Source organism: Paramormyrops kingsleyae, chromosome 9 (assembly GCF_048594095.1).
Source record: "Paramormyrops kingsleyae isolate MSU_618 chromosome 9, PKINGS_0.4, whole genome shotgun sequence".
Lineage (NCBI taxonomy): Eukaryota > Metazoa > Chordata > Actinopteri > Osteoglossiformes > Mormyridae > Paramormyrops > Paramormyrops kingsleyae.
In genome coordinates this window covers 13,876,600-13,887,932 of record NC_132805.1, presented here as the reverse complement: position 1 = coordinate 13,887,932, position 11,333 = coordinate 13,876,600, and the positions used below count along the sequence as shown (strand labels likewise).

General features: G+C 47.9%; 1 long non-coding RNA gene across 2 annotated transcripts; it reads right to left on the bottom strand.

Moving 5' to 3' along the window:
* Positions 1–8,544: 8,544 nt before the first annotated feature.
* Positions 8,545–11,330, bottom strand: LOC111842918 (uncharacterized). Of its 2 annotated transcripts, XR_002838024.2 has the most exons (6): positions 11,044–11,330; positions 10,384–10,478; positions 10,048–10,150; positions 9,800–9,958; positions 9,438–9,663; positions 9,266–9,291 (listed from the first exon to the last, which is right to left on the bottom strand). It is a non-coding gene; the product is annotated as an uncharacterized lncRNA (long non-coding RNA). The 2 variants fall into 2 exon arrangements; XR_002838023.2 differs by having other exon boundaries at positions 8,545–9,663.
* Between the last annotated feature and the right edge of the window lie 3 nt (positions 11,331–11,333).

Here is an 11,333-nt window from a genome sequence, read left to right as displayed (position 1 = left end):
GTCTGTTTCCTCTACCAGACAGCTTCAGTCCAAAGGAACTTAAAGACAGCCGTGTCAGATATTACAGACAAAGAACCTTAAAAGTGAAACCAAAGAGCACCACAATATCTCCTCTTTAGCAGACCAACACTACCTTGTTTTTTCATTGTGTCTCCCTGCAATTCACCCAGCAATCCAGTTTCTGATAAGTTGACCTCAGCAATCCAAAGGGAAATAATAATGATGATGAATAATGATGATGATGATGATGATGATTAAAAATGTATATTTTTAACTATTTGTCATTGGGGAAAAAAAACTTTAGCTTCTCGTAAATATGATGATGATGATGACGATAATGAAATTACTCTTGGTATCTCTGTAGCTTTCCTGATCTTTTGCCTTTTGTTTGTGCTGCCGGAGTTCTGCTGAAACTCCCATGGTTTCGTCTCAGTTTGTAAACTCTTGAGTTGGGTCCACTCTGCTTGGCTGTCCTTTACTCATTGCTGTCTGTGTGCCTGTTGTTGGGGGGAAAAATGAATCAGTGTTAGGATTAAAGTGCAAAAATTAGGACAATTCTTTTTTTTTCCTTTCTCTGTTTCTTTCTGGCATCTTGTACTCATTCCTCGTGATTCACTCATCCCTAGCACGCATCAAGCAAATCCTCGGAAAAATGCACACGATGATCGTGTCATTGAGTAAATAGCTGATGCGTATCGCTGCGTAAAACGTTGCCGTAGTGCTAAACATCAGTTTGTGATACTTTAAATCAGTGATGTACATAAACAGCTAATTCTAATTACACCTTAATTACTTATCACTATTATGAAGGTGCACCTTGTTATAGATGCTACTGTATGACACAAAGTTTAGCAGTTTATATAAACAGGCACTGGAATAAGCAGACATTTATCTATTAGCTATACTAGCTTTACAAAGCATCTGTACACAGTATGTGTCATTGTCGATGAGAGGTCCCTGTACCGCATGGGATTCCTCAGGTGAAGAGGCGAGTCAGTCGGCTCTTCTTCCATGTGACAGAGCCATTGCTGTTCACAAAGAGCTACTCAGACTTCATGCCTGCTAGTAGGGTGGTTGCCCTGAGCTCTGTGATGGCTGCGGCCCTTCTGTCCCCAGCCTGTACCCAGGCACAATGTGGCTCACTTAGAGCAATGAAAGTACCTTGCTGAAAAGCCACTGGCGGGTTCAGTGTCACACTGGCACACGTTGTGGTGCATTTCACTAAAGCTACTCATGATCTGAAACAAACATAGATGAGAATGAGAACGGGTGTGATACACGTCAGGGGAAGAAGAGGTTTGCTGGTTCTAAATGTAATCAAACTCTTGCCAGCAAACAGCCATGCTTGAGGTTGAGAAGGGCACTTAACCTCAGAGAGCATCTCTGGGCCCTTAAAGCAATTTCTGTTCCCCAAAACCCATCACAGTGGTTGAGGGAGCCAGTGCCACTCCAGACCGGGGCACAGATCTAGTGCTCTCCTTCTTTTCACCTGAGAGCACAGAGACTTGAGGCCACACAGCCCGAGAACTGGCACCCGCGGTCCGCCGCCACCCAGCATAGGTCCCACCCTCTATGCCTCCCCCATCCTGTTGGCCGTCACTGACACATAAAGCACTCAATCATATTTACAGGATATTTTTGGGCTCGCCACCCAAAGAATGAACGGCACCGTCAGTGAGAACAGACCCATTTCGAAATGCAGCTCATCGGCCTGTAGAGCCATTCACAAGCTGTCACGGTCAATAAGTCCAGTGTCGGTTACACCCAAGTGACACATCGGAAAATATCGCAGGATCTTCACGCTTGGCGTTTTTCCCCTTATACAACCTCGGTCTCCTATTTCGGGGCATCGAGGATGCGTGTGCCAGGATAACTTCTCCGTGCATGGCTGGATTTCGAGAAACTGTGTACATGCGTGTGCACACCTGAGAGTGCGCGAGCATGCGTCCATGTCCCCGACACTGTCTGTCCATCGTCACCTTGCCGTCACACCCCTATCCTGCTGTCTCTTTCATGATGTGAGACGTCCTCCTCCTTCTCCTTTCTTGCTTCCCCCCCATTTTTCCGTCTTTAGCTTTATCCTTGTGGTAGCAGGTTAGCCTTTTAGTGTATTTATCTTTAAAACTAGAAAAAAGACAAAAAAATCTGCTTGTTCATTGTACAGTGTTGTTCTTTTAAAAAGTCATTTTTGTAACTGAAAGTGTTTCATTCATCCAAATAAAAAAGGAGACAAAAACTGTACAGCGGAATAATGCCTAGATCATATTTTATGTTGCAACATCGCGCACAACAAATCAGACACCTGATCGGCATCAGAATACGACCTCAATAAATACTGCTTTAATATTATACTCGATGCAAACACAAGTTCAAAGCCTCCCATCTCACCAAGTAAAAGCTACGCGATGCTTTGCCTAAGCATAAGCATTCCTTAATCAATGTAATTATAAATCAGCGTCGCCTAAAATCACAATACTTCATTACGATACAACCCAGAGAAACGCAGTATACATCAATCTTAGTGTCATATAACACTGTAAAATGAGTCAGCAAGTCAATACGGCTACAGGGGAATGGCTGTACTTTGTGGTATCTAATTTTTTATTCACAAGGAGAATAATAACCAGATAGGCATAGCTAAAAAAGAAATTACTATAAATAAAAATATCACAAAGCAGAGGTAGCTGGTCCATGGTTATTGCATAATGCAGACGACATACTACTTCCCTCTACCGCCAGATGGTATGCCATAGGCTGATGTCTAGCATTACATATATATATTATGCTTAAAATATGTTCTATATACAAATACATCTACACTCATCACTGTTATTTAACTATATATTTTTCTTATGCAAGTTACAGGCAATGAGTAAGATATTACTGAACCAGTTGAGGCACAAAGAAAAGATTAACGTAAACAAGTTAATATTGTGTTGAATAATGCTGTACTTATGATGCGTGTGTACAGCCTAATATAAACAAATTTCACATCGGCTGCATACTGGAAGATTTCGCATTTCCCGTGTAACGAAGTTAGTTTCATTTACGCCATTTTGGTTCAAATGAGGCGCATGGACGCCAAGAGCCAAAATGGTAGAAATCGTGGGCGTCGAATTTGCAACTCTGTTGCAATATGATAAGGCTTAAGTAGGCGATGCCTGATCGTAGACTTACGTTGCCATTGTAAAGTCTATGCTTTAAAAATGCAGAACAGAAATGGAAGTGTTTATCTGTCATTAATGTGTTTAACTTAGGCTTGAGTTGGCATGTTTGTCGATACCGTATAAATTGATCGCCGCTAAAACCAGCGCTGGTAGACATTAGGCAGTCGCTCTTCACATGATGCACATATCTGTACATAGCTTTTCGAGTCTCAGTTCAAATCCACAGCTACATTAGTTGGAAAAAACGGCATATTTTTGGGATTAATAAAAGTTACTTTCCAAACAACTGCAAAATATTAATACTGTAGAATACCACTGCGCAAGTTAGACGTTGCATTAAATTTGCTGGCGACCCTGATTTTTACTAATCACAAATTATGTGGATAAAATAACTGATAGGACTGTCTCCGTGTCATTTCTGATTCTCACCACTAGATGGGGATATTGATTAGCCTGTGTCTCTTACTATTGCATAAGTCCAATTACATCCTAATTTTTGCGCTCGTGGTGCCCCTTTCACCGCTGACCTGAACTTCAGTGGAAACGTAAAACGAAATGAGCTGAACTCGCAAGTCAAAATCGAGAAGAAAGGAGTTGACAAAGCACGGTAAACAATGACAGTTTGAGCAGAATGATACCGATTTAGTGTGCTGCCCTGTCCTTAAAAGAAAAAAAAAACTTTACATGTCCCAGCCGATCCAGTTCATTGTGTCAGTAAGTCACTTTGGAATATCAATTTGAATTTCAGGTTAAGGGGCACCCCTGAGAGTGAGAGAGGAGGAGAGAGGGAGTGCACAAAATTCAATGGTGGCAGAGAGGACGTGCCTAACAAAAACAGGCTCGGTGAAATGGTGGAGGTAGGCTGGGTTGTTATGGGAGCAGTGACTGCTCTGATGTAACACCCAGCAGATGAGACCTCCAGCACTGGGTGTCCTCTCTTTCCACTTGAGTCAGAGGACATCTGCTGGTTGACAAATATCATGCTTGTCTCCTGCCCACAGTCCCCCCCCCCCCCACCCCCAACGTGGCCTCCTTCCCTGCGAGTGCGGCGGGGAAAGCAGGCGCCTGCTTGACAGCTCCTGCGCATCCTCGTGCAGAGCCGCACGCTCGGTCAGCCTGCCTGTCAGCATGCTACTGAGCCTGTGGGACGAGTCGGCGTGGAGCAGGAGTTGTGGGGGGGGGGGGCTTGACTGCCTACTGGGAACGGAACATGCTCGTTTGCTGGGCGAGCACAGCGCGGGCCGTGACTGGGTTCAGTCACACCGACGGGCCTGCGTGGTGGGTTTCCAGTGTACCTCTATCTAACGCTCTCTCTCTCTGTTTACTCATCCTTTCTTCTAAGGAGATAAGGCCGTCTACGCCTCTGTCTCCTCTCTCCGTGTTGTCCTTCTTTGAACTTCCCTGCCTCTATCGCTTCATCTCCCCCCTGGAGGTGATAACACAGTTCGATGTCTCTGGCTTTGCCTCTCCACTCCTGACCTACAGGTAGGTGTCTGCGCCGATGCCAGCCAGTTTAACCCTAATCAGCACACGTGGAGTTGGTTAAAAAAACACACAGACACAGAGCACACACCAAGTCGGGGCAGTAAACGGGAAGGGAGTATTCCCCTCTCTCAGCCCTGTCACTCTGCATCCCTGCTGTCAGGCTTTTGCCAGTACGTCATCATGGGCGCCCTCTGTTGGCCGCTGTTGGAGCCTCCCCTGGCCTGGGGTTATATATATGGTCCTCGCTGTTTTCTCGACAGCCAGTTAGCCTCTTCCAGGGGCACGCTGACATGCAGACCCACTAACCGCATGCAAGCGTGTTCACTGTCACCCTGCCAGCACCGTCGCACCCTCCCCCCCCCATCTGTGAAAAATAATGGGTGGCAGAACTTGTGTGCATGTGTATGTGGGGGGGCAGAAGGGATCCAGCCAGTGAGCCCTGGGGCAGGTGGGTGAGGGCACACAGGCAAGTCTCTCCATTTGGCATACACCCCCATCACCTCGGCCACACCCCCATCACACTGACCACGCCCCCATCACCTTGGCCACACCCCCATCACCTTGGCCATGCCACCCATGGTGCACTGAGGCCCACCTGGGGCTTTGCGGCCTGAAACGGCTTCTCATATGACCACCAGCCTAGCCTGTCCTTGTTTTTGTCGCCAGGCCGACAGCTCCCCCCTCCCCCCCACAGGTCCAACGCGCCATTTGGTCTCCCTGCATAAATCTCAGCTGGAGCTCGGGCCCCAGTTTGCCTCTCCTCAGGCCTGGGGACGGCCCTCAACGACTCCCAAGCCGTGTGAAAGCCTCGTTTAAATTTAGGCCAGGTCTGACGTGGGGAAATTTGGAGCCGGCCCTCGTCGGCTTGTAAAAAGAGAGAGTGGAAGCAGGGGTTAGTGCCAATAGGAAGAGCGTGTTCCTCACCAAGATACAGGAGACTCTGTCAACACACACTGCTCTCAATATAGAAGCTGCAGCTCTGCCAGGCATACCTCTCTCTTCATTCCCTCTATCCTTAGACGCTCTCCCTCACACTACCACTTATTTGCTTCATTTATGGGTCTCCTGAACACACTCAGTCCCAAGCGCTCTGTCCCAAGGCCCCCGGAATGTCCTTCATGCCATGAGCGACTCTGTCTCCACCCACGTCGTACACGTCTGGCCCTGCCAGGCTTTGGTTTAATTTGACATGGACCCACATTCTCGGTCCACTCTCACGTAACAGATCATCCCCATATCCAAGATCCACTACATTTCATTTGACCCCTGTTAGCGACATTCATAAACCGCAATTAGCGAGGCCGGGGTCTTCAGTTGCGCCTAAACGCTGAAAAGGCGGATCACTATGCCGTTTTCGAAGATGAGAAGGTCCATCAAGTTATTTCTGCTCTTTGTGCTCTTTCAACCTTGAAGAAGTACATATTTGCATACTGAGGATGATTTTTTTAGAGATGGAAATGAGCAAACCAGAAATTTGAGTTTATTACTTAATAGAGATATCTTCCCTTTCAGATATTGCCTTGTAGATGATATTAGATTTTCAGACGAGTTCCCGAATTACTGGTTCTGCTTTAACATGAATCTCGTTATTTGCAGAATAGCACACAAAACGTCAGTCACCTTCCTCAGCGCCCCCCCAACTTCCTCAATTTACCCCCCCTGCACTTTTTCTCAGCTCTACCCTACTGCCCTGCTCTCCCCCTCTATCTTCCCCCTCTCTTTCCTTCCTCTGCACAGGAGTGTGGTAATCCCATTACTCATGTGCGAATACCAGCTGGGAGAGGGGGGGGCAGACGGGAAGGGGAGGGAGGGAGGGAAGCAGAGGAGAGCAGGAAAGTATGGACGGAGAAAAAGTTAATGTCCTCCTACAGAGAGTAACTCTACGCAGCGTGCTGTGACCGAAGAGTGTTTTTCCCTGGATGGCGGCTGCTCTGGCTTGCCAGTGTGCCTGTCGTGCCCAGTGTGCCCGTCGCATGGACAGAGAGGGAATAGGATTCAAAAATAAAACAAGGGAAAGATATAGTGTGATTCCTGACGGGTTAAGCGCCAAGCTTGAAAATAAACAAGTTCTTTGATGACAAAGAACCCATTGAGTCTCTCTCTCAGACACACACAGACATGCACACTAATACATACACTCTCTCTCTCTCTCACCCACACACACGAACTTGCACATTAATACTCATACTCTCGACCTCCCTCTCTCTCTCCCTTTTCCACCTCTCAGTCTAGTTCTGTCTCCGCAGTTTCTCCACGCGTGACGCTTTTTCCCTTCTCCCCCATGTTCTCTGTCTTTCACATGGCTTGCCCCCCCCCGCGCCTTGGGCTCTCCGTCAGCAGCAGCGCTGTCATTCTTTCCCCTGTGCCGTCCTTCAGATTCTAATTACCATGAAGAGATCGGCCCGGCACCACGCACATTACGGTAAATTAGGAGATATTGCAGAGAAAAATAAGTTATCGATGGGAGGTGAGGCGCGGGACGTATAATAATAAGGGCACACCCTCCCTTTCTGTGGGCGCACCCCCCGGCTCGGCCCGGCTCTCCCCTTTCCATGCTCATCTCGGGTTTGGGTCTTGGCTCGCCCTGTGTCCCCTGCCGTTTCGCGGTCACCCCCGGGGGAGCACATCAGAGACGCGGTTCCATAAACCCGAGTCACCAAATCCAGTGGCCCCTGCGGCGGCGGTGGTGCACAGGTGTGTCGCACCCCTGCGCGCTCTGTACGTGGGTGTGTGTGGTTTTTTTGTGCGCGTAACACGAAACGCATGTATTCTGTTTCAGCTTGGAATGACTTTATTGGCACGGCCAATGCCAAAACTATTGTGGTGTCCGCCTGGGGCCCGTGAGCCCTGTGCCTATGGTCTTCTATCTTTTTGGGCGGGCCCGCTGACTGGGGGAGGAGGAGGGCAGGTTCTGGTGGCGCCTGTCTGTTCAGGGCGCCCAGTCCATTAGGTGAAGTGACCATGTCCACTGGGCTCGCTAATTCGGCTGACTGGAAGTCTCTGTTTGCTGTCAGTCCCAAACCTCCTGGGCACTGGGGCAGCCGCCCTGTCCGCCTTCCTTCCCCTCTCTCGTCTTCCCACTCCTGTCTCTGCCTTTCTGCGGACCCTGTATATTCCCCCCCCCCCCAATTCAGTAATGCTGTAGGCTCTTAGCCGCATGTGTGTGATGCGTTTTATCTGGGTGAGAGAGGCAGTGTTAAGGGGACTCCCCTTTTCTCCGAGTTGTCCTGCTCGCATGCGCACATCACTTCGGTAGCATGCTCTCACACTCTGGACATGGCTCACTGTCCCTCGTCACACAGATAAAGCCTATTTTCAATTAAAGACGAGGCTCTTTGTCCCCAAGGAACAGACAGGGAGTGGTTCCTCAAATACCGCGGGTAATTGGGGAGAGGTGCACTGTTTTCTGTCCTGAAAACGAGCCTCCTTTCTCCCTCTTTCTCTCCCTAAGCGTCTCTCTGTCACTCTGATTAGGGATGGGGATCGTCTCACAAAAGAGGGAGCCAGCGTAAGAAAGAGGGGGAGTGGGGCTGGGGGCGGCCGCCGAGGAACCGAGGAGCATGGATGTAGAGGTTCACAGCCTTGGACCTTGGAGATCAAGACGAGTTTGGAGTTTTCGAACTAATAACCCGACATACACATTCTGTGTGTGCTTTTTATGGTTTTAGCATGTTAGCAAAGTGTGGAAAAAAGTTGGATTTTGGCCTGGTGGTTGTTATTGTTCTGAGTCGATCATGATATATTGATATTGTTTGGGTTTCTTGAGTGAGTGGAGAGAAGGACTAAGAGAATTAAAGGGCTTAAGTGGAAAACAGTATTATTGATGCAATTGTACAATTTTTCACATGGAAAACAATTTCTGTTATCATGACAAATAATTGTATTTCCTGCTGAGAAAGCTGGGAGTTGGGTCCTCACCGAGCAATCGCCGTGGTGATGGTACCTGTTTGTCATAACCACAAAATCTGCCAACTAGTTTGTAAAATGTGAAAAGGAATGTAAAAATGGGGAAATCAAAACAAAAAATGGGAGGTAAACATTTCAAATTCTGTGGTTTTAGCCAGGGATACGGCTCTGCATGAATCATTTTTAAATATGAGAGAAAAAGCAGAGAGGGCGGCAATGGTGTGGACGGTAATGGACGTAGGTAACGATGGTGGAACAGTGGGAGCGACAGAGACGGAGACAGGAGAGAGACAGCAGGAGAGAGGAGGAGAGAGACAGACAGAGAGAGGGTGAGGGGGAGGAGCCGTGTTAATCAGTGTTCAGAATGTACTGTGCCATAGATGTGACTGAAATGTCATCGCCCTGCACTCATGTTGCCATAGAGCACCTTTTGAAATAAACAGAGAGAAATCGGGGAGAAGGAGAGCAAGATGGGGGGATGACAGAATGAGGGATGGTGGGGGAAGAAAGGGGCCGCCTCCTTCCCCGTACCTCCCCGTACCCTCATCCTCGCCTCTCGGAACATTGCTCTTTCCTCTCCTCTTCCACTCCCTCTCTTTCTGCTCTCATCTCACCAAACAAACTTCCTCTCAGAAAAGCCAGGGGCTTCTGAAGGACCCTTCACCTGAGAGAGCGAGCGAGGCGGCGTGCAGCTAATAACGAAGATGGGCTGCAGGAAGATCATGAAAACGGCCTGTGAAACAAGAGCATGTAAATAAACATGGAAAGCTAACTAGGTCTACAAAAACCAATATGTCTTAAAAGGAATGTCATTATGATGTTACTGGCTTTTAGAAACCAGTGTATGTGAGAGTGTCCTTAAATAAATGGGACACAAACCGACAGTGCCCAGGGCTCCACCAAATTGTTTCCCAAATGGACGTGTGGAAAAACACATCATAGGAGCCCAGAAGCTCTTCCTGGGCAAAGAGAAACAAGGCAGGCAGGACAGGATGCAGCTTCCTGTTTCCTGGATGCTTGGAACTCAACATCCCGGCCAAAGGCTCCTGTAAAGGCCACATCATTACCCAGGAAACTGAAGAACCACTTGGTGAGGTGGCGTCGGCTGCAAAAAAACAAGAGACCATGCATGACGCTCCAATTTTTATTTTTATTTTTTTAACAGCATGATTTCTGCATCAAGACTCTGTCAGTCATCACACTCTCTGCTTCTGATTGGTGCTTTGGCGTTTTAGCCATACCTGGAAGTGTTGGGCTGCGGGAGGAAACACACTCTACTTCTCAAGCGTGGCACGTACACCCAGCCAGCAGCATAGAGCCACCCTGCACCCTAGGGGGGTTGCTAGCAGAACACGGAAGGTCCTGATGTCCTGACTGGGGACCGCATTGCCTTTTCACTGCTAAAAGATGTCACGGGTAATGAGGAACACGTGCAAGAAGTGGGACTGTATGTATTGACGTGGAGTGATTCTGGCAAACGCGTCATTACCCGTAACTTTTGAGTGGAGTTTCTCTCATTCAAGATGAATTAATTTGCTTTCTATGTGAGGGGGGGCTGTGCGTGCAGTACAATTCGGGAGCCTGCTGTTCTTCTGTTAGAGAGCAACGTCACATCAGAGGTGTGAACAGAAGGCAGAATTAGTATCAGTTTACCTCAGGCAAATGTGTCTCCTACTCTGAAGACAGACAGTGTGCTCTCTGTACCCCAGGCGTATACAGCAGGGCACATTCACACTACAGGCTGCCGTCAATGAAAATCAACAGACTAACAGGCAACGTATGCTCTACCCTCAGCATCAGAGCTTCAATGAGCAAAGGCACACACCTGTAATTCGGCTCCACAGAAGGTTACTGATGGACGTATTTTCTCAAGTCTTGCTCTTGCATTTTGCCAAGCTTTAGCAAGTACCTGGGTCCACACTCACAGTGACCACACAGATTTTGCAATGAAATAGTTAGTTATACTGTTGGTGGGAAAGCCAGTATATGTGTTTGGTTCTCATTGCACAAATAAATAAAAATACAACACATGATAAAGTTTGCTGGCAAGTCATTAAGTGGTAGCTCCAGGGTTAGTTGTTGAAATCCGCAGTTTTATGCATATATATATATATAATGACACCTTTTCTAGGCAGGGTTATACCCCGTGGCATCCTGTCTGGTCATCTTACTTGGCCTGCCTGAGAGAGGTTCCAGCACCCCCATAACCCTGCTTAGGGAAGGTGTTTACTATTTAGATCAGGGGTGGGCAATCTTCTTATCCGCAAAGGGCCGGTGTGTATGCAGGTTTTTGGGATAACCTGTAGGTCATCTGTTCAAACCCAGGTGTGAGGACTCTTCAGCCAATCAGTCCTCTAATTAGTAAACTAATTAGGTAGTTGCAGCGAAAACCCGCATTCACACCGACCCTTTGCGGATAAGATTGTCCACCCCTGATTTAGATGCTACATTATTAATACAAAATATATCTACAGTAACAATGTACCTTTTCTCGCATGTGCATATTTGTAGGTTGTTTACAAACGCGGCAGCTTTGTTATGCCGCCCTTATAACTTGCTATTTGCTATTAGCAATCATCGCTCTCTGAAACTGTTTATTAAAAACGGTACACGTGACGTAGGTAGACGTGATGACGCCGCCATGCCTCTTCTCGATTCTGAACGTTGGCAGCGTGTGTAGGACGCGGATGTTACGTCACCACGGCAGCGGCTCTGGCGGTCTCCAAGGCGACGCCGCGTGCTGCAGTGACGCCAGCCCGGCTCGTGGCGAGTGGG